Source organism: Rattus norvegicus, chromosome 13, assembly GCF_036323735.1.
Source record: "Rattus norvegicus strain BN/NHsdMcwi chromosome 13, GRCr8, whole genome shotgun sequence".
NCBI classification, from domain to species: domain Eukaryota; kingdom Metazoa; phylum Chordata; class Mammalia; order Rodentia; family Muridae; genus Rattus; species Rattus norvegicus.
The window spans coordinates 46,798,474-46,820,787 of record NC_086031.1 but is presented as its reverse complement, the minus strand read 5'-3'; the positions used below and the strand labels follow the sequence as shown (position 1 = coordinate 46,820,787).

Sequence of the window (22,314 nt, the reverse complement as noted above, 5' to 3'; positions counted from 1 at the left end):
CATCGAGGGATGGCCGTCAATCTGTCAACTGCACCCACACACTCACCTGCGCCCATTAGGTCTTCCATCTATTGAGATGAATGGGTGGCTTTCATCTCTCTCTCTCTTGTTCTGCTAACATGAATTCCGATAGACCAGTCTGAGGAGTGTTGTGGTCTTGACAGGGTGCAGTCTTCTATCCCATGAATATGTGATGCTGCCCACCCCCCAATTACTTGGCCATTTTCTGTCTATCAGAAGGCCCAGGGAGTGAAGGTTTGGTCCCCAGGATGTCATGATTGGAAAGTGCTGGAACCTTTGGTAGAAGGAGTATTGAGAAACCTCTCAATATTATTATTATTATCTAGGTCTTCGGAGTGGTGCTTTCACGGTGGATTTGAGGTACCCAGCCTATCAGGCACTCCCTCTTTGCCTCAGGCCAGGAGGTGAGCTGTTCACTCTCCTTAACATTTTTTTACCTCTGCTGTCCCACATTCACACCAAAGACCCTGGGAAATGTCTCTAACTAATCTTGGACAAGAATCTCCAGAACCGTGCGCTATGCAAGCATCTTGTCTTTATAACTTAATTATCTTGGGTGTCTCATTATAGTGACAGAAAGCCGGTTAACACAATGCTATATTAAATTGACTTTAATATGTTAAATGCAACTCCCATTTCCAGGATAAAACTCATTTAGTTACAGCGTCTGAGCCTTTTTATATGGTGCTGAATTTAGTTTGCTAGTATTTTTGTTGAATATTTTTACATTTTTAATCACGAGATGTTTGTCTGCAGCTTTCGTGTGTGTTGTCTCCGTCTGATTTTGATGCCAGTGTAATATTGGCCTCATAGATGAGGTTGTAAGTGCTTATGTGTAGTTTGACCATTTGACAAAAAAAAATTTTTTTTTTTTTGCTTTAGATGGGCAACAGAAAACTTTTTCTTTAAGGAAGGTAAAAGCTGCTTTTAGAACCTCAAATGGTGTCTGTTCACCTTCTTCATCACTTTATCCTCTAGTTTAGGATTTTCAGGTATTTCTTTTCTCCTAGTCTCTTACTTGGCTCATGTCTTAATCAGGGTTCCTATTCCTGCACAAAACATCATGACCAAGAAGCAAGATGGGGAGGAAAGGGTTTGTTAAGCTCACACTTCCACACTGCTGTCCATCACCAGAGGATGTCGGGACTGGAACTAAAACAGGTCAGGAAGCAGGAGCTGATGCAGAGGCCATGGAGGGATGTTACTTACTGGTTTGCTTCCCCTGGCTTGCTCAGCTTGCTTTCTTGTAGAACCCAGAACCACCAGCCCAGGGACGGCACCACCCACAGTGTGCTGGGTCCTCCCTGCTTGATCACTAGTTGAGAAAATGTCTTATAGCTGGGTCTCATGGAGGCATTTCCTCAAGGGAGGCTCCTTTCTCTGTGATAACTCGAGCTTGTGTCAAGTTGACACACAGAACCAGGACAGATCATTTATATTTATTCTTTTCTTCATATTCTCTCTCTCTCTCTCTCTCTCTCTCTCTCTCTCTCTCTCTCTCTCTCTCTGTTTTCGTGTTGCTTTGTTCCTTCTTTGGGAACTCTCAGATTGTTCTATTTCTGGAAAATTCTTCAAGATGTATTCTATTGTGTGTGTGTGTGTGTGTGTGTGTGTGTATTCATTATTCCAGGAAATTTGTTTAATATGGAAACGGTCAACATGGTGGTCCATAGTCTGGACTCTGGAGTCAATCAACATGGCGGTTCATAGCCTGGGCTTTGAAGACAGATCGTTTATTTTTAAGTATTGCTTATGCACTAATAGCTCCTGCTTGCTGTTGTCTCCTTCCTGAACTTCTGTTACCATGAACTAGCTCTCAGATTTTCTTAACTCTTCTCCATTTTCCCCATCTGCTGTATTTTTATTCTGATGCCTAAGATATTTCCTCAACTTTATTTTTTCAACCTGTTTTTGAAATTTCTGCCACATACACATTTGACTGCAAGAACTTCTTATTTTACTTTTGTTTTTTAGACAGGGTCACAGGGTATAGCCTTGGCTATCCTGGAACTCACTGTGTAGACCAGGCTGGTCTTGAACTTGTAGAGATCCTACTGCCTCTGCCTCTGCCTCTGCCTCTCTGCCTCTGCCTCTCTGCCTCTGCCTCTGCCTCTGCCTCTGCCTCTGCCTCTCTGCCTCTGCCTCTCTGCCTCTGCCTCTGCCTCTCTGCCTCTGCCTCTCTGCCTCTGCCTCTGCCTCTGCCTCTGCCTCTGCCTCTGCCTCTGCCTCTGCCTCTGCCTCTGCCTCTGCCTCTGCCTCTGCCTCTGCCTCTGCCTCTGCCTCTGCCTCTGGCTCTGGCTCTGTCTCCTGAATAGGGTTAAGGCTGTGCACCACCATGGCCAGCTCTTTCTTATATTTTGAACGTTCTTCTTTACAGAATTCTATTTTGCTTTCGATAATGTAATGTATTTTCCTATGTGTCTAAAGATGTCAAGATTTTTTAAAAGTCTTCTTGTACTCCTCTCATTGTGCATTTCCTCATGTGTATTTTCCTTTGTAATAGTTTGAATGTGAATTATCTCTGACAAGCTGTGCGTCTGACCTCTTGGTTCCCAGGCGGTGGTGCTAGATCAGATGCCTGTGAGACATTTGGGATGGAGAACCTAGTCACAGGTGTAACCTGGGAGTTACACTCACCTGTCCTCTGGTCTAGAACTCTTTTTCCTCTCATCTCTGAAGATCTGAACAAGCTGTGCCATGAGCCACCACCACCACGGATCAGGCAACTCCATCTGCCATGCCTTCCCAGCCTAGAGGGACTGTGCCCTCTGAAACAGTGAGCCAAAGCAAACATCTTCTTCCCTAAGTCACTTCCGTTGGGTGCTTTGTCACCATGACGATGAGGAAGCCATCTCTGCATGCCTTGTTCATTTTCTTCCCTTGGGGAGAACAACTGGTCCGTTCATTGATTCTTGATCTAGATCATTCAGTCACACTTAAGAATGAGACACTTAGAATCTGGTTAGAAATGCAGCTGTATTTGTCAGCTGGCAAATTCTACCATTTAGGGGGCAGGAGGTTTGAGAGGGAAAGAAAGTAAGTAATTTATAAAGAAATAAAAATATGGTCTACTACCTGTTTGGGGTGGGTAGGTGTAAGCCTAGCTGCCAATGATCTGCATCTAATCAGGGAAAGGGGCAAAGTGGAGACGATGAGGTTTGTCTTGCTTTAATTTCCCCTTGGCTGGTCTGTATCGTTACAGCAAGAGTGCAATCTCTCTAGAGCAGCCGTTCTCAACCTATGCATGGTGACCCCTCTGGCAACCCTCTATCTCCAAAAAAATTACATTATGATTCATAACGAAGTGAAATTACAGTTATGAAGTATCAACTCTTGCTTGACAGTTTAAAGCCTTGTTATTTGGTGACTATAAGTTTTAAGTTACTATGTTGTCTTGATGGACAGACCCTGTCCCATTAAGTAGTATCTTTTTGTATCCTTGGTACTGCCATCTGATGTTAATATAGTCATGTATGCTATCCTTTGATTAATATTTTACACAGCATGTCAATCCCCATTATAGCTTTCAAATTGCCTCTGCTGGTGTATTAGAAATGAAACAGTTTAGGGTTTTTGCTGTTGTTGTTATTTAATGTGTGCAGCCTGCATGTATGCATTTGTACGACATGAATGCCTAGTGCCCTTAGGGACACCAGAGAAAGGTGTTGGATCACCTGGGACTGGAGTTATGTTATGTTAAGAGTCACATTGTAGGTGCTGGGAACCTAACCTAAGAACAGCAAGTGCTCTTAACCAGAGAGCCAACTTCCCACTCCTGAAAGGAATTTCTTGTAATAGCAAGTCATATTTTTCAAATCTTGTTTCTTTTTGAGAGTGAGGGTCTAGGGAGACAGGGTCTCACTATATATATATATATCAGGCTAGCATAGAACTCATTGTATAGCCCAGGTTGACCTCCCATTAAAGACCACCCCCTGCTTCTGCCACCTAAGCGCTGGGTTCCTAGTACTTCCGTGCCCAGTTTCAATCTTGGTCTTTTAATTGGTGTATTTAGACCATTTGTATTTGATACAATTAATTATTTAGATGTTAATGCTTAAATCTGCCATTTTGTCTTTATTTTCCACTTGGGTTCTCCCCCACATCCTCAATTCTGTTTTCCGTTTTGATTCCTTTTTTATGGATCCCTTGGATTTTTTTTTTATTTAAGAATGCCATTCTGAATGTTCTTGAGTGCATCCTTCTGGGTACCTTTCCGCAGGTTTCCATTTGGCGTTGTCTTGCAAGCACTAATTCACCACAGTCTCCTGGTAGCTATCATTTTATCAGTTTGGATGTAGTATACACAACCTTACCCTATTTATGTCTGTCTTTCCTATTTAAAATCCAGTTTTCTTAAATACTTTCCGCTATAGTAACATTTAAAAAATGCATGAGATCACGCTATAGTTTTTCCTTCAACCATCAAGCACGGTTCAGAAAACTTTAGAGAAAATCGCGTCTGCCCATATTTTTACTCCTTTGTGTTGTTTTTCTTTCCTTCTTGATGGCCCAGGATCCTTTCTTCTCTCACTTCCTTTGTGTTGTGAAACTTCCTGGCAGCTCTTCTCTCGAGTGAATGTGTACTCTGTGTGTGTCAATGCCAGGCCCCTGCCAAGGTCAGACGACAAACCCATGCAAGCTGGCTCTCTCCACCATGTGGGTCTAGACAATCACACTCAGCTGTCAGTCATGATGCCATGTGCCTTCACCCATTGTGCTGGCCTCTGTGGCCATTAAAAACCAAAAGCAACAACAGACAAGCCATACCCCACATCATATTTATTTATTTTTACGGGTATGAGTATATTGCCTTCCTGGTAATAGAACTCAGGTCTTCTGCAAGAGCAGCATGTGTTTTTAATCACCGAGCATCTTTCTAGCCCCTGGTAGCCACTTTTATCTTGGTTTTCCTTTGGCTGAAGTGTTAATCTCTTTCATTCTGGATGACCGTTTTCACTAAGCAGAGGGTAGCGGTTGACAGCGTTCCGGTGAAACGTGCTATGTCCCTCAAGCTTCTGTGGCTGCTGCTGAGGAGTGACCTGTCATCTAAGTTGCTTTCCCCACGGGTGAAGTGTCCTTTTCTCTGAACCTTTTCACGACCGGTTTGCCTTCCCGAGGTTTAATCGTGGTATATCTTGGCATGGAGTTTACCTACTTGGTCCTGTCGGAGCCTGCTCTGACTTCTGGGTCTTGTTCAGTTTGGAGGGAGGCTTCTGGTCATCATTTTTCCCGGCAGTTTTTCATCTCCACTGCTTTCCTCTCCTCTTGGAAACTCTGGTGACGTAGATTTAGACCCTTCCTGTAGCCCCACGAGCCTCTGAGCCTCTGCCACTCCCCCCACCCCCCGCCATTTTAATCTTTCTCGGTTACTTAGATGTGATGGTTCTGGTTGTTTTTTTCTCCAAGTCACAGATCCCTTTCCATTCATTCTTTTTTTCCTTCTATTTCTTATATTCTGCCTTCAGCCCATTCGTCGAGCCTTTTAATCTGGGAGCTGTATTGTTAAGTTATCAAACTCCCTTCTTTTTCTTATCTATTTCTTCGTTGAGGCTCTGCTTCTTGCCTGGAGTTGGGTGTGCTTGTCCTTGCTTACAGAAAGGTTTTAGCAATGGCAGCTGTAGAATCTGTGCTGGACCATTAGCAACCGGATCATCTCAACACCAGCACCCTCCAAGCTTCTCTCCTTCCCCTGCCCCCAATTTGGTTTAATATTTTTTCCGATTCTTCGTATGACAAGTGACTTATTTAGACCTGGGCTTTTTCGTACAGTGATGCAAGACTCCTGGTCTAATGTCCTTTACAGGGCTTTTGCTGACAGTTTCCACAGGGCAGTGGGTGGGGTGGGGAACTGTCACTGACAGGACTAGGTGGAAGTCTGGCTTTCTGCTCAGCTTCCATTGGCAGCCGGAGAGGTTTCCTCATCTCTGCTGGCCATGGTGAGGTTAAGTTATCACCAAGTCATGGTATTAAGTTCTGACTGAGTGCTAGGCCTCATCTGATACCACAGGACAAAGGAGAGGAGTAAGGTTTTGTTACTCGGGGTTGGAGAAGGAGGTAGCCAAGGTATGCAGAGGTCTCCATTGATACCAGCTGTGGGCAGCTTGTTACTAAGTTGCTCTTCTCATGCCTTTCTTGGATACATTGCTGGTGAGTATGTTAGGGTAACTTAGAACAGCGGACTGAGCCTAGGAATCTAAGCCTCTCGTTCAATCTCTGAGTGAGGGTGGCACTCTAGGTCCACCCTTCTTGGTTTCTGACAGAAGAAGGGCAGATATTAAGCTTGTATTTGGACTTACTGGGCCACTCTTTTGCTGATCATTTGAGGTGGGAAGGCTCTTCCTGGAGTGTCCCTTCTTCTGATCTCCCAGCTTCAGTACCTTCAGTGGCTCTGGCTTGCTACTGTCTTCAGCTCACCCTCCCCAGAGGGCATCAAACAGAGCACCAGGGACCTTGACACGGTGCCAGCCCTGGGTCCCACTGCTCCAAACCAGTATTCCTTCTGTTCCCACCTTTCCAAGGCCTTCTTGAGCTTGTGCGATACACAGGAAGGAACGAGAGAAATATGTGACTTCCATTGTCCCGGAAGTTTCCAGTGCATTTTTTTTCCTGTTCTTTTAAGTGTAGAAACACTCATTTGCATGTGCCTCAAATCACAGGCTTTGGAACAGGATGCGGAACGATTACCATGGCGCTTTTCTTCCTGTTAGAAACCAGGGGGCCCGGAACCTGTGAGCATCATCCGCAGCTGTGTGCCCCAAATCTCCCAGCAGAGCAAGAGCAGAACTGGAATGCACTGTCTGGCTCGTGTGATTCTGCAGCTGGTAGACTCTCTCAGGCTTCTCGCCTGAGGTGCCTAGACTGAAATACTAGAAGAGTGGTCTCATGGGATGGGGCCAAGCTAGCCTCTTGTGGATTCAGAGGACAGGGCTGTCTCCGTAGAGAGAAGGAACTGTCCATCAGAGATGCTCTTCAGCAGGGTCACCAAAGGTCTGACCTCTGGACTGCCTGCCTGCTATGTTAGGATTGCAGCCTGCCCTAGAAAGTGGGTATTACAGGAAAGCCACGAGGGTTGTGTTCTTTCAAGCCTTGTTATGGAAGGAAAGAGGGAGAGATTCATGATGGCCTGACCCCCTTCAAAGTGCAGCAGGGTCTGTGATTCCCTTGAAGCAACAGCCCCTGTTGTCCAGTGTGAGAGACCTCCCAGATGCTCCATCGTTTTCTGGGAACATTGCCTCAGTGAGGAAGGACGACGCGGTTTTAGTTTACGGGAATATGCCTGAGCCTTGGGGGGGGGGGGTCATGGACCTTCCTCTAGGGGAAGCAAGATGGGAACAGGCTCGTTAGAAGCAGCAGACAGTGGAAGACTAATGGGATTAATGCTTGGGATTCATTAGCAGAAGATTCTGGACCCTTTCCAGCCCTCCCCAGCAAATGGCCCAAACTGCCCCCTTAATAGCATTAAGTGAAATTACAAATCGGAGAGGCTGGCTGATCGATCTCCTTGGGGCTTCTCTGAGGTTCTGGGTGGGGGTGGGGCTGGTCCTCTGTGGGAGCTGCTACCTCTTCCCTGACAGCAGCTGCAGCATCACCCAGTCTCTGGGTGCTAAGGAGGAACAGCGTCAAACAAGCGTCTTTGGCTCATGGTCAAAGCTGTCCCTCACCAGCTTCCCACTCCACAGCATTGATGCCCACCCTCAAAAGGAAGCCCAAGAGAACTTTCCAGAGAGTTCAGACAGTTCCATGGCCGCAAGTCTAAGGTAGGAGAGATGTCCTGAGAAGAGGGACCATGTGGAACTTGCTGGGGGAAGTGGGTGGGAGACTTCTTTATCTCAGCTGGAGGATGTCTCTGAGTATCTCACAGGCATGAGATACCACTTACTGGGTACCACTGCCTCCCATGGCCAGGTTCCGCTAAGTTCTTGGAACTTCCCAAGAGAGGCCCTGCAACCTCAGGCCATTTGCTTGGGTTCTCCACTGCCATGATAATCTTCTGTCCCTTCTCTCCCCAGCACAAGAGACATGGCCTTATCACCCATATCCTACCCTCCTTTCTAGCAAGACATTCTGAGCATGATAGGTCATGGTTCTCCAGAGAAACCAAACCAATAAGGGGACATAGAATAGGACATTTGCTATGGGGACCAGCTCATCTGAGAAGTCCTGTGATAACCCTATATACCTGGGAGGCTGGCATTTGATTAGGGCTGAGGGACAGAAGTTCCAGGGTATGGAGGAAGGAAGAGACAGACCCTCGTCCTCAGCCCAGAGAGAAAGAGGGTCTTCTCCCTTCTGCTCTGTCATTCTGTCTGGACCCTCCGTTGTTTAGTTGGTGCCTGCCTGTATCAGGAAGGTAGCTCTTTGTATAGTTTGCTGTTGCAAAGGCAAATCTCTTCCCCAAACACCCGCTAGATATGCCCGGAAATAAAGTTTTCCCAACTAGCTGGGCATCCCTCAACCTATTCAAGTGAACACATGAAATCATCCATCGTAGGATAACCAATCACTCCACGTACAGAAATGAGAGCAGAAACACGGGCAGTGGGCTTCTCTCTAGAGACTCAGGAGCTGAGAGGGAGACCTCAGTGCCCTGCCCCTCACTGAGCCCAGTCAGCAGAGGCATCGACAGCAGAACAGGCCCAAAGCAATTCCATCATGAAACTTGCAAAAGACAGACCAGACTGAGCACACTGGGGGTGGGGTTCATAAGCATCCAATGGCATCGAACCCCATAGACGCGCCTGAAGCCCACGGAGGCTGTTGGTGAAGAGTTCTGCATCCGCTAGCATGCACAGGTGCCTCCATCTACCCAGGAGAATCTTATCTCTACTTCATCAAAACGGGAAATCAATTCCGGCGATTACCCTATTTCCTCAATTTTAATATCCCACTGATTACGAGACGCTCCCTTGATTCAATAGCTGCCTCCCCGCCCCCCCCCAAAAAGTGAAACTTCACAATAAATATGCACATCTATTTTAAGACCCATGCCTATTTCAGAAATGTTAAGATGTGTGCCGGGAAGGGGAGAGATGCGTATTATAATTAAGAGAAAATGATAATTGAGAGATAGTCGAGCCGATCGCCTGATTGAATTCATCAGTGAATGCAGTCGGCATGCATCATTGGTCTGCACCATGGGAGAAAGGGCTTTTAGTGAGGAGGTTGTGTGTGGTGGTGAGCATCCGGGCCAACTGCTCGAGTCTCCTCTGCCCATAGGGTGACGACGGGGGCCACAGTCATGCCTGGCACCTCATTCCAAATGACCACAGACAGAAAAGTTACAGATACAAGTCCCCCCCCCCCCCCAGTCATCAGATCCTCCCGGTCACCGCCCAAGGGTTCAGATCTCCTTATGGTGCCACCAGCACGAAAGCCTCATATTTGTCAACTTTTTTTTTTTCTGGAATGCCGTTGCTTAGTTTGAAAATACCAGCAGCAAGGCACCATGAAACAGAAGAAATTGAGGCAGGATGGTCCAGAATTGCAGGATGACATTTATCGCCAGATGTACAGATAGGAGCATGGTCCTGAGTGGCAGCGAGACTAGTGGGACCCTGACAAGAAGAAGAAGGAGGAGGAGGAGGAGGAGGAGGAGGAGGAGGAGGAGGAGGACGAAGAGGAAGAGGAGGAAGAGGAGGAAGAGGAGGAAGAGGAGGAAGAGGAAGAAGAGGAAGAAGAGGAAGAAGAGGAAGAAGAGGAATAAGGGGAGGGGGAGGAGGAAGAAGGGGAGGGGGAGGGGGAGGAGGGAGGAGGAGGAGGGGGAAGAGGGAGAAGAGGAGGTGGAGGAGGAAGAGGAGGGGAGGAGGAAAAGGAAGAAGAAGAAGGAGAAGGAGGAGGAGAAGGAGAAGGAGAAGAGGAAGAAGAGGAAGGCGAGCATATTCTGTTTAGGACAGAAGTGAGCTCATCTAAGCTGAGATGTACCTGGTTTGTGCTAAATTACCATCAGGTATATTCCTGGCATTAGAGTCTAATTGAAAAGCCAGAAACTACTGGCTGTAGTTTGGTGTGAAACTTCAGGAGAAACGAACTAGAGGGACACAGCTGCATCACGGGAGTTACAACTCAAGATGGCTGCAGTCACGTCAAGCTGAATCCATACAGACTTTTGCCAGAAGCGCTGGGAATTCTCCTCCTACCCATCATCTGGCTGAAGCATCAGTGTGAGCATTGCCACTGCCACCATCCTGACTCTTCACCCTCTCTTTTAGACATTTTACAGAGAAGCCTGCAGCCAGATGTCTGGTGCTACGTCTCTAAGTCCAATTCCTTTAGGACACAGCCTTGGCTGCTGTGGTCTTCCTAACTTGGATTCCTATCTGTTCTATCAATCCATTAATCTGAGGAGAAAATAAGGTGGTTATTAGACAAGTACTAGATCATGTGAGAGGACAAACCAACAGATGATCAGGAATGCCTATGGCGTGAGGTGGGGGCTGGTGGGAAAATGTAAAGAAAATGAAAAACTTCAATTTTGAGTCATGTTGGGAAAGGGGGAAAAAATGAGGAAACACCAAGAGGGATGGAGCCTTTGCAGATGACAGACAACTCTGTGTAAACAGTAGAGTTTCACGAGTCACCTCTCACCTTTCATCTTTTCACCTCTCACCTCTCACCTCTCACCTTGCTATGGCCCATCTTCTCTACATTTCTAAATTTTCTGTTTTTCTCTATCTTTCATGCCGTGGCTCTCAGCCTAGGAGTGAGGAGACAACCCCTGCCTACAGGTATTTGGGAATGTGTGGTTGTCACAGTGACAAGGCTCCGGTGCCATTGAATGGATGGGGCCGAGGATACCGAGAATAACTGAAACTCTGGGGATAGTTTTGCCCAAGAAAGAATGGCCCCTTCCAAATGCCAGAGAATCAACATGGCATGCCCTTTGCCTGCTATTAGCATGCCTCTGTCCAGGCTGTGGCAGGACCTGTTCCTGCCATGCACATGCCTTTGTCCTTCTGGGCAGGGGCAGGACCTGTCCCTATCATGGACATGCCTCTGTGCTGCTGGGCTGCCTTCCCTGGCCATCACCCCATCACACATTTGGAATTTTCCATCGCCAGTGGAACTTTCTTCCCAAGCGAAGGGAGACAGATGGGAAATTATCAAAGGAAGCACAAGCCATGAAGACAGAGCAGCAGTGACAGATTTCTGAGTCTCAGCTCGCTCAAACCTATTCATTCCATCACACAGACACTTTTTTTTTAAACTCACAATTTTCCTAATTGAAGTGATATAATAGACAGAGTCTTGCTTGCCTTCCCTCCCCAGGAGCACCTCTGGGTCATCCTGGTCCCGATGCTGGCCCAGCAGACGGCTAAGATTGGCCAGAGGCCCATTCTGGGCCTCTCTTAGCCTGCGACTTAGAAAGAACATGGGCTCAAACCCCTTGGTCCCCCGAAGCTCATCTGGCCTCTGGCCTCTCCTGGCCTTTGATCTTTCATGTTGGCTTCAAGCAGTAGGTCTCTGAGGAAGGTGTGGTTCTCTCTGTGGAAATGCTATCGTTGCAAAAGGGACTCATGAATTCATGCAGGAAAAGTTCAGTCTACTCTAAGTCTAAAACAAGGGCTACTGAGTCTGCTTGTTGGTAACCCAGAGGTCCAGGCTTCTTCGACTTGGTGGTTCCTCCCACATTGGTTGCTAGGCTACTATGGCTGCCTGCATCCAGCATGCAGGAGAGGAGAGTGGGTTCCTGATTATGATCTCCATGGGACAGGTCTTGTATGCTACATCTCTGATTCTGTTGAGAGGCATGAGATTTCATAGTGTCCTCCAGCTGACAGAGGCTGGGAAAGGCATACTGACTTACGTGTGAGAACAGGAAGAGTTGGCTTAGTCCTTAGCGTATGTCCTTACCTACCTGAACCTGGGTTTCTCCAAGTCCTACAGTCCTTTTCCCTTTCATTATTGGCCATCTAAAAACAGTTTTCTGGTTAGCAATTAAGTGGCTGGTTTCTCATGTTTGACATAGAATTATCACATGACCCGGCAGTTAGTTAGTAAAGGGGGGAGGCTTTCTTTGGGGGACAATGAAAAGACAGCTATAAATTCTGCTGTGTATAGATACCACTGAACTGTCCACTTGAGAATAATTGACTTTAGTTGTGTGAATCGTATGACATTAAAATTCTAAAAGAAAGCTTTAAATGACCAGATTTGTCTTTCAGGAGGACTTTCTTTGATCTACCCTCTTTGTTAACTGTTTTGGTCCGTGTCACCATTCTGGCCTAGTCTTTTAATGACCCTGGAGGATTAACTGACCCACGCCCCCTCAGCCTCTGGACTCCCTCCTAGCCTTCAGTTTCTGTTAATAGCAGACACATTTCCAAGTCACAGAGTCTCTGTTGGAGAGCTCATTAGCTGACCACTGACGGTAGACATCCTGCATCCATATTGTTATTTCCACCCACTGATGTACCGTCTCTCCATTTTTGCTGCCATGCCTGCCCTCCATTTCCACCATCTTGGATGCCGTGGAGGAGGTTAAGACCTACAGCATCCCTGGTTCTGATCCTTTCTGGGTACATGACTCTGGTCAAATAGTCCTTTTAATAACGGAAACAAATCTACAGAGAAGTCATATTCTGTCCATGCTTTGAATACAGCAGCGCCCGTATTTTGTGCTGCCTTTGTGGAAGGGTTTCTGATTAGACTGCAAAGCCTCTGAGGGTAAGAACCATGCCCTAATCACCTTTCCGTTCTTGGCACTTAACTTGGTGCCTGGGTTATATATAGTAGCTGCTCAATAAAAATGGATTAAGCAGATGAACAACCAACATGTAATAGGATAGGATAAGAAAGACTGTTTTCTCATACGAATAAACAATCCAATCGAAGCCATTGTCTTGTAGCGAGAGCAGCTTTTACTTAAAATCAATGGATGTTCATTCCTGCGGACCAGCACAAAAGGGTCATTATTGGGTGGGCAAGGATTAAACATAGGCAGGCTCAGGGAAGAAAACAAGCTGTGTTAGAAATAGTAATATAGAGCTTAGGAAGCAGGGGAAGGGAGGTAAGTGGGCAAAAGTGCTCACAGTGGGATGGGAGCCTGTCGCAGGCAAAGGGAACGCTAGGCAGTGTGCCCCAAAGGTGTGCATTTGGGGCACAGTGATGTCTCAGGCAAGCCCATTGGAGGGGAAGAGGGAGGATCCCAGGACTGTAGGAAGAGTGACTGTGGGTAACCCGGCACAGTGGGTGCTGTAGAAGACCATATATAGCCGATGGCAGGCGTTAGGCTCCCTCTGGGCAAGATCTCAAAAAAGAATGATGAAATTAATAATCTTTGGAGGGTGAGTGGGAGTGAGCCTTGGAGCTTTGAAGGGATTGGCTTTTTGTGGCTGACTTTCCTGCTTGCCAGGGAAGGGGTGAGGACCTAGGTGCTCCAGAACTCCCCAGATGCAAGGCTCTCAAACTAGCTCAGGGGATCAGAGTGGAGCTGTAGGATCTGAACTCCTATGGTTGGTGGGGCTGTGACCAAGGCCAGGGTGAGCCTACGGAGAGCAAGGTGCTAGCGCAGGTTAACTCGGAAACCAGACTCTCAGCCAAACTGATGATCAGGCTGTGCCCATAAATCCACAGGATTTAATGTACACACACTTCAAAGATTTTCTTTCCTGGTAGCAATGTAGATTTATAGTCTGGATGGGTAAGCTTATTGATTCTAATAATTGTCTTTAGACTACAGGTCTATGAAAGACTGAAAAGAGATATGACCCAAGGTCCAAGAAGAAAGGAAGGGGCTGGAGGGATGGCTCAGCCTTTAAGAGAGAGCATTGTTGTCCTGCCCCTAGAGCCATTGCAGATGTGGCTGCTGTGTCGCCAGTAGGTGGCAGAGAGGAGAGAGGCTGCGTCCAAACTCTGTTCTGACCTGTGAACACCTGAATGGTTAGCAGCCGGAGATGACCCTTTCCTGGTGCCACAACGCACAGGCTGAACACAGCACTCCTGAGACCGCTCCTGAGATGACTCCAGACACTCAGAGACCCCGGGGTGCAACTAAGAGGAGTAAGTAAGGGGTTGAGAAAGAGAAGCAAAAGGATGTGGGCGTAGTGAAGAGAAGCAGAGCTAGAGACTCAAGGGTAGTGAGGAACAGCCTGATGCGAGTAGCCAATGATGCCACTTAGGACCATGGTGGGGTCCTGCCATGTGCTGCCACCTGGGGCCATGTCTGGGTCCGTGGCCCTGCAGCACCAGAGGTCTCTGTCATCCAAAGTCAGGTAGACTCCCTAGTCTGGTCTGCTGCTCACCTGGGGCCAAGTCAATGTCTAAGGGCTGTGCAGAACTGGTCTCAACCCTCACCTGCTCAACATGGTAGAACTGGCCCTGGGGAGAACGAGCCCACACAGGGAGTTGAGGGTGAGCCAGCTCCGGGAATATATAAGTGTGGAGAGAGCTGGCCCTACCACTCATCTCTCCCAAACAGTGTCATGGATGAGTGAGAGGGACCCCACTTCCCCCTCACCCTTTGCCACCTGCAGCAGGTGGGAGACCTAGTCCTGAGGTCACAAGAGCAGGGGAGCTGTCCCTGTCCCTCTCCAGCTGCAGTACTCAGGAGAGCAGGCTCTGAACCTCACCTAGGGAACACAGTAGAGCTGACCCTGCAGGGGTGGGAAGGGGCACAGGCAAACAAGCTGGCCTGAGGGCATGAGCATGGGAGAGCTAGCCTTGCCACTTGTCTACTGTGCAGTGACATGACCCCCTCCCTCATCCTTCGCCACCTAGGGCAGGTGGGAGAGCTGGTCCCAGGGTCATGAGAGAGGGAGAACAGGTCATGTTCCTCACCAGCTGCAACACTCGGGAGGGTGGGCCCCACACCTTGCCTGGGCAGCAGGGTTAAGCTGGCCCTGGTTGTCAGTGAGCCAGCCCCGAGGGTGTGAAAGCAAGAGAGCTGACAAACTGACTCTCTCAGATACCTGTCAGGCCCAGATTCAGGGCTTTGGATTGGCCCACTCCAACCCTGCATCATTGATGACCTGCTGGAGTACACAAAGGGGCCAGTCCTACAGATACAGAACTATAGCATCGCCATGACACAGGGCAACAACAGGATGTCTGAGAGGGTCTAATACTGATAGAGTATCAGAAGCCAGAGGCCCCACACCAGACCAAGAAGTCATTGCAATAAATACTTGCAAGCAAAGAAGGGTGGACAAAAGGGAATCCTGGGACACACTAGGGCTTCCACAATGAGATGTTCCCCCCCTCTGTTGGCAGGTGGTTGCAAGGATGAAGGGCAGGTATGAGGGGAGACAGAGATGGGTTGGATTGGAGTGCGTGATGTGAAATTCACTAAGAACCAACAAAAAGTTTTAAAAAAAAAATCTCATGCTGCTTTTACAGAGGAATCTGAGTTCGATTCCCAGTACCCACCTAATGGGTCACAACTGTCCACAAATCCAGTTCTAGGGGCTGACTTCTGAGAACAGCCATGAGTATGGTGAACATACGTAAAATGTGGGAAGAGTACTCACTCATAAAATAAAATGAATAAATCTCATTTTTTTTGGAAAGGAAGAAAGAAAGAAAGGAAGGAAGGGAGGGAGGGAGGGAGGGAGGGAAGGAGGGAGAGAGGGAGGGAGGGAGGGAGGGACAAACAAAGAAAGAAAGAGAGGGAGGGAGAGAGGAGAGGCCTGTTCCGTTGCAGAGCAAATGGTCAGATGTGTGAATGTGGGCATCCCTGAAAGCTTTTAGCTTTCTTGGCCCCCTTGCCCAGATGACACGGCTCCTTCCCTGAGGAGTACAGACCGCTAAGCTCTGCTCTCTTGTACAGGGATACGGCTGACCATGGCTTCCTGGTTTTGCTCACACAAGCTCTCAGCAACACATGCTCTGTCCAAGTCCAGGAAAGGTTGGGTGAATCCTGAATAGTTCCTGCCTGCCTGGGGCTGCCAGCCCTTCCCCAGCCTTTTACACGAGATCTTGCCTTCTCAGCTGTTTTATGAGCTGGCCCCTTTCCCCCCGTACATTCCCTTTCCAGAGTACATCCGTCTAAGTGAGTCCTGACGCTTGCAATACTGGATGGGAACAGATATAGAAATTGATGTCTTGGGTGGTGGCAGGAAATATACCCTCAGAGACAGGAGCGGGTGATGGGGCCTGTCATCTGCCTGGCTAGAGATGAAGGCAGTGAAAATTCACCTTCTAGCTGTCTGAGGGTGAAGGAGAAGTAGTTTGCACCGGTGAACGTTGCTGAAGACCACAGCAGGCAAAGCCAAGGGTCTTTGGCTCATGCTCGGCCCCCTGGGTCACGACCCCTGGGCCCTCTAGATTTCAGTGCAGCCGTGGACTGTCATTTTCCATTTTGAGGCTTTACCCAAAGTCAGGGACAACAGCCAGCTTCCTCAAGAGATGACGTTACCATTCTTGAGGGGAATGAGAGCCGGGGCCTAAATGTTCCCCTTCCTTCCCTTTTGAGGTGACTTCTATCCCTCCGCCCCAATGGGAGTGAGTCCACCATGTTGGCTGGTTTCCCTTTCCAATCTCATTCTCAACGGTTCATTATCTACTTGCTGGGCAAACCTGCAGATGAACTTACCGTCAGTGGAATGATTCTGGAGAGGAGCTGGCCAGGGCCGGAGCCAGCAGATTGATTTGGCCAGGAAACCCAACGAGAGGGTGGGACTGGAATTCATGGGTTTCAGTTCAAGCTACGGGGACAAAGGCATGAGGACTTTCTGGTTCCCAGTGGCGGGGCTTACACTGTCCAAACTGAAAACACAGTCTGACCCTAAGATGGCTGCAGCACAAATTCAGTGAAAAACCATAGATGTTGGGCATCGGGTGTTGGTCAGGAATAAGTAGGGCTCCGATAGTTAGAATGAAGCTGTCTGAGAAGATTCGGGCGTTGAACTCATTTCCACGGAGCCACTCTTGCAGAACTTGGCTGCTCCTCTCTGGAGATGCTGATCCTATCATGCTTGGAAATTCTAGGCAGCTCCTTGCCATGGAGGAACCAGTGCCCTTTTTTATCTCTAGGCCAAGACAAAGGACTAGAGGCAAATCCCACAGGCAGAGGGGTGAGAGAGGGGCGAATTACAGAGGTAAACTGGAGGAGAAATACAAACACACCAAAAATATTATGTTGTAGATTAAGGTGATCGCCAGAAACCTGGGGCAGTCACATGGGCGTGCATTAAGGAAGAGCACGCAGAGAACAGATTACAGGAGTGCTTGAATTTGAAGACATGGGAGGGACTCGTGGAGGTCCTCACTGGGTGTCCCAGGATCACCCAGTCACCCGCTGTGCCCCTGCTGTTTTGACTGAGATGTGAACTCTACCTGGATTCCGACTGAACAGAGCTGAGAAGTCATTCTCTGAGACATGGGGAGGGGATGCGCGGACTTTGGGAGGGAGAAATGGCTTCCTTATTTACTCTGTAAAGAGTCTGAAGCTTCTATTTCTCCTGGTGCCAGAAGGGGGTCACATCCTGTCATCCTGGTGTCATGGTTAGAGGTCAAAGCTTAGAACAGAAGATGTGAGTATCATTCACTCTGGAGTCAGCCCATCTCCATGAAGAACACACTGAGGGAAATCTAGCAGCATCCCATCGGCCCCGGTACTGTGGACGGACGCCTGAGAGCCATGGGTGAGCCCCAGGTGGTGCCATGCATGCAAGAAGGATGAGGGACTTCCCTCGGTCCCCACTCTTGGGAGAGAGAGGAGAAGGGCCTTGCCAAGGAGTCACCAGAAAGACAGAAACAGAGAGGGTTGCAGCTGTACGTCCTGGTTGAATGTCCGAGACAGCCAAAACCAATCACACAGTCCTACAGTTCGTCACAGTACAAATTTAGTTTGAAACCATAACTTTTCCCAATTTCTAATGTGGAGCATCAGACGTCGATCTGGCTCAAGATGTGAGTAAAGCTACAGAAATAGGGTGTGTTTTGGGTGTAGAGCACAGAGCGGCCATTCTTCCAGTGTGTGCTCTGTGATGACCTATGAGCTTCCCCGTGGTTGGGTAAACGAAATAGAAAGACTTAGCCTGGGTTCTCTATCTATAGGGCTGCCTCCCACCATGGGACCCTGGCATCTGGAGTTCCACTGGTGACTGCATTTAGTGGGAGATGCTAGGACTAGGGTTTTAGGCAAGCCAGAGCCAAATCTCAATGCAGGATCCACCCAAGAGTTTACATGTGGAATAGCATCCCAGCATTTGGTGTTTGCCCCACAGGGGGCTCAGCCACCAACCAGAGAAGCAGTAACAGTGGACAGCATTGTGCCCTGGTTCCTGCCTCAGTCACACGGAGCTTCTCTGTGAGGGAGAGCCAAAGCGTGAGAAGGCACTGTTGCCCGGGCTTCCTGGAGCCATCTGTGACCAGGAGATTGTGCTAACCTGAGCCCTAGAATTATTAGATCTTGGCCCATATAACATCAGGTCTTAGGGACCCAGAACAACATTTTATTCACTGTCACCGTGGGCCAGGTGATAAATGAATTTTTACCTGACTGTTTCATGTGGACCAGTGAGGACACTAATCTCATGGCATATTCCCCCAGTTCTAAAACAGATTTCTTTGACCACTGGAGAACACCCAGTATGGCCCCTGATCTGTAAAAAAAAGGCCGATTCCATAGGCTGTCTCTTGAGGGTCTGGAGTGCCCCCAGAACTCATGGAGATACTCAGTCAAACTATTAGCATTCATTTCAAGCTGTGCCCAGAGCGAAAGAAGGCTCTGTTGTAGGCCCTGGTCACCACATGCAGCTTGGTCCTGTATAGACACTGTGAAGACAAAATGTCTGTGGAAGAACAGGATTCCATATGGAGCCACTGGAAGGCATTAAAGGGAGATGTTCAGTGAGTTCCCTGGGCCTGGGGAGCAAAGCATCCTCTCTTTACCCGGTAACTGTTCATGTAAGAGCTAGTTCTTGACTTTCTACTGTACGTCAAAGACTTGCTGTGAGAACCAGATCACATAGGGGCCTAAGGGTTCACTCTGATCCTGGTGTGATCTCAGTACTCCAAGAAGAGTGTACTCAGCATCTCCATGCCGTGGAGGGTCAGGACATTTGGAACCAGGCCAGCAGGTCTGAAAGGCCCCAGGCTAGTTAGCACATGGCTTGTGCTTCCAACATACATGTTCCTGTCACGCTGCCACATACCTGTCAGCTCATACCTGTGACCTCATGGAGAATAGTTCCCTAGCAACTGTCAACTGCAGAGGCAATGGAGACCTGGTTGATAGGTACATTTAGGTTAATGCTGATGCCACTCAACATTTCAGGTCAACCTAGAAGTATGACAAGAAGGCACGAGATCCTGGGGACAACTTCCAGCAGTGTGTAGTGATCATTCTTCCCAAGAGCTGGTCTGAGGTGTGCAGCTACAGTGACTCCTGATGAGTTATCCAGGAGGCCAGGGTTCAGAGGTAACACGATGAGAAAATTAGGAACCAGAAGGTTTAAGGGAAGAGGTCATGATGGACTCACAAAAACTTTCACTCTCCCTCCCGCCCAACACCCTGACCTCTGAGGCTGAGCCAACTGTGCCACTTTCTGACAATGTCAAAGGCTCCTACCGCTTGGAGGAGGGCACACATGTCCTCCACACAACCTGTGTGCTGTCTGCATCTTAGCCACTTCCCTCCTCGCCAGCCCAGCTTGCTCCCTGAAGCACGCACTCCGCTTCAGCCATTACAGCTCTGTGAATCCCCCCTCTGCCCAGCACTGTGCCCCGAGCATCTTCCAGGTCTCACCTCAAAGGCCACCTCTGACAAGTCTGCCCAGAGGGTTCCGGGTGGATGTAGGCTGGTCACGGCTGTCGACTCTAGAGCTAGACCTGGTGGCCTTCAATCTTGGCCCTGTCGCTTGCTGGTTACTGATGTTCTTACACTTCCATTTCGTCACTTGTAAATGAAGCAAGGTTGGTGTGAGGATTAATTAATAGGCAATTAATACCAATAATAATGATTGGGTTGATAAATAATCAAACAGAAGCATTTAACAAATAATGCATTGTAGAATCTACAAGCAGAGAGGCAGGCCAGGTCTAACTCAGTGCATGCTATTAGAGGCACAAATGCAGACAGGAAGGGGAGGACTCTCTGTCTTCCCTTCTCAGAGAGTGCAGGCTCTCAGCAGGAGCTTGTGGGATGTGAGAATGATGTCTGGGGTCAGCATCAAAGACCCAGCCTCAGTTCCATGTTTACCGAGGACCCTGGGTAAACCATACTTGATCTTTGGCAGTTTCCTTATCTGCAAAAAGAACAATGCAATCAATGTTAGGTTGTTCCATTATCAAATATCATTTTTTCTCTCTGTAGATCATGCACTTATATAACTCTACATCGATTTTCCACCCCACCTCTGACTAAGAGATCCAGGAATGAGTCTGATGGACATTTAGAAGCTGCAAAAGGCTATGCAATGTCAGTGTTGATCATAACCAGGTATATAAGATAAACTATGACTGGTAGGTTTACGAGTCAAATCATTGTTTCTGTAGTAAGTAGCAAAGCTGAGAAACAAACTTAAAATTTAAATTTAGGTGATGGGTGTCATCAGAGTTGGCCTTGAACTTGAACTTTTGTGGTACCCTTGGCTTCTGACTGCCAGGATACTGGTCCCTTACCATAGAAGGGCTATGGGCTGTGTGTCTGCAGACTGCTGTAATGAGGAAAGAGGCAGCAGCCTGAATGTCTGCCAACTATAGGGTAAAAGGTCTGAGTCTACTTCCGGGTTTGAAAACCCACCACAAAATTCACCAATCCCTGAACTTGAAACCCACCGATCCTTGAGCTCAAAATCCCATCAATCTATGGACTTGTCTTAAAATCCCACCAATCCCCAGCCTGGAAATCTCCACCCACAAGAAACCCTATATAAACCTGTCTTCTGCCCAGTTCTCTGTTGTTTCTCAAAGGAGCAGACACAGCCACCCTCTTGTGCTTCTCCCAATAAAGCTCTTGTGTGAGGTTTGTTGTGTGGTGTGACTTTTGTGGTGTCCTTGGCCTCTGACTGCCAGGATACTGGTCCCTTCAGGGCTGCAACACTTCCGTTGGTGAAGCCTTTCACCTTAGATCCTCAGAGATGTAATACACCAGCCAGCTTGTATTTAGCGTCATGTGGCTCTGGGGACCTACATGGGTCAAGGATTTTTCCAGTATTTTGGTGATTTTCTGGCATCTGGCCCCACCTCTCTCAGACAGACAAGGTAACAGCATTCCCAGAATTCCCAAGTAGGCATTTGCTGCTGAATGTCAATACTCAAAGAGCCATGCAGTCCAATCTAGGGAAATCCCGTCCCCAGAATTTCTGGTGACAGACCTGTCTGTCGTCTAAGGCCTCTCCCAGCAAGCATCTGTTCTATTCTTTCATGAACTCAGAAGGGCACTCATGCTGTGCATGGTCCAGAGAGAAGATGGTAGGCCCTGACTACAGAGGTCCACACAACCCGGAGGGCATTTCCAGCAGCTCACACAGAGCTTGCCTGGCTAGCCCAAGCCTCTACTCACTTCTTTTGAGCCTCTTTTGCCCCATTTACTTTCCTGCATAAGAAAGACCGTCAATCTTTTGTTCATTCGTAGCTGAGAGGAAGTCATAGACTCCACAGCCATCCTGGGGGATCAGTAATCACCCTGGGGAAACCAAGGCCAGATGGGAAAGAGGAGACTGGATGTGAACCAGTCCTGTGGGGAGCCCAAGCCACTCAATGCATTTTGAGCAGTGAACCATTGATTCTAAGAACTGGGCTGTGGGGCACAGGGAAGTCCTGGGCTCTCCTGAATCTGTTCCTCCAGCACCACGGACACCTTGACTTTAAAACCTCCCTTGTAGAGAACCAGCCACATGTAAAGTGTTCATGGCACAGAGTGCACTTTAAAGTGAGTCCATGGCACTTTGAATAAAAAGGATTTTGTTGCAGGATTTGAAAACAAGGTAGAGGACTGTGGGCAGACAAGCCAGGGGGCAGGAGAGGGGACCAGTGGACCCCAATATGTTGGATGTTGCACTGTTTGGTCCTGCTTTGGTAGGAGACTGGCATCCCACCGCTCGGTCACATTCAGGGGACACCTATCGCACAGTTATTGAGTGCCAGGCCAGGTTAAATGTTCTGGCTGCAGAGACTAAGTCATGTCTCTCTGCCCGCAAGGTGGTCTGCAGTTTGGGAGGCAGCGTTCAGAGCCTGTGACTGCCAGGCAGGCCGCTGAGTTGTGCAGCAGAGGAGGATACAAGGGAGAGGGTATTCTGGGCAGAAGGGGAGGCTTGAACAAGCGCCTGGAGGCACGAAATCAATTTGGGAACTGTGTCGAATAGGCATTAGCTGAGCAGCTGACAACAAACAATTCAAAATAGCAAT

At 48.3% G+C, this 22,314-nt stretch overlaps 1 pseudogene; it reads left to right on the top strand.

The window, feature by feature from the left end:
- Positions 1–13,797: 13,797 nt before the first annotated feature.
- LOC120096406 (small nucleolar RNA SNORA17) lies at positions 13,798–13,919 on the top strand (annotated as a pseudogene).
- Positions 13,920–22,314: the final 8,395 nt, after the last annotated feature.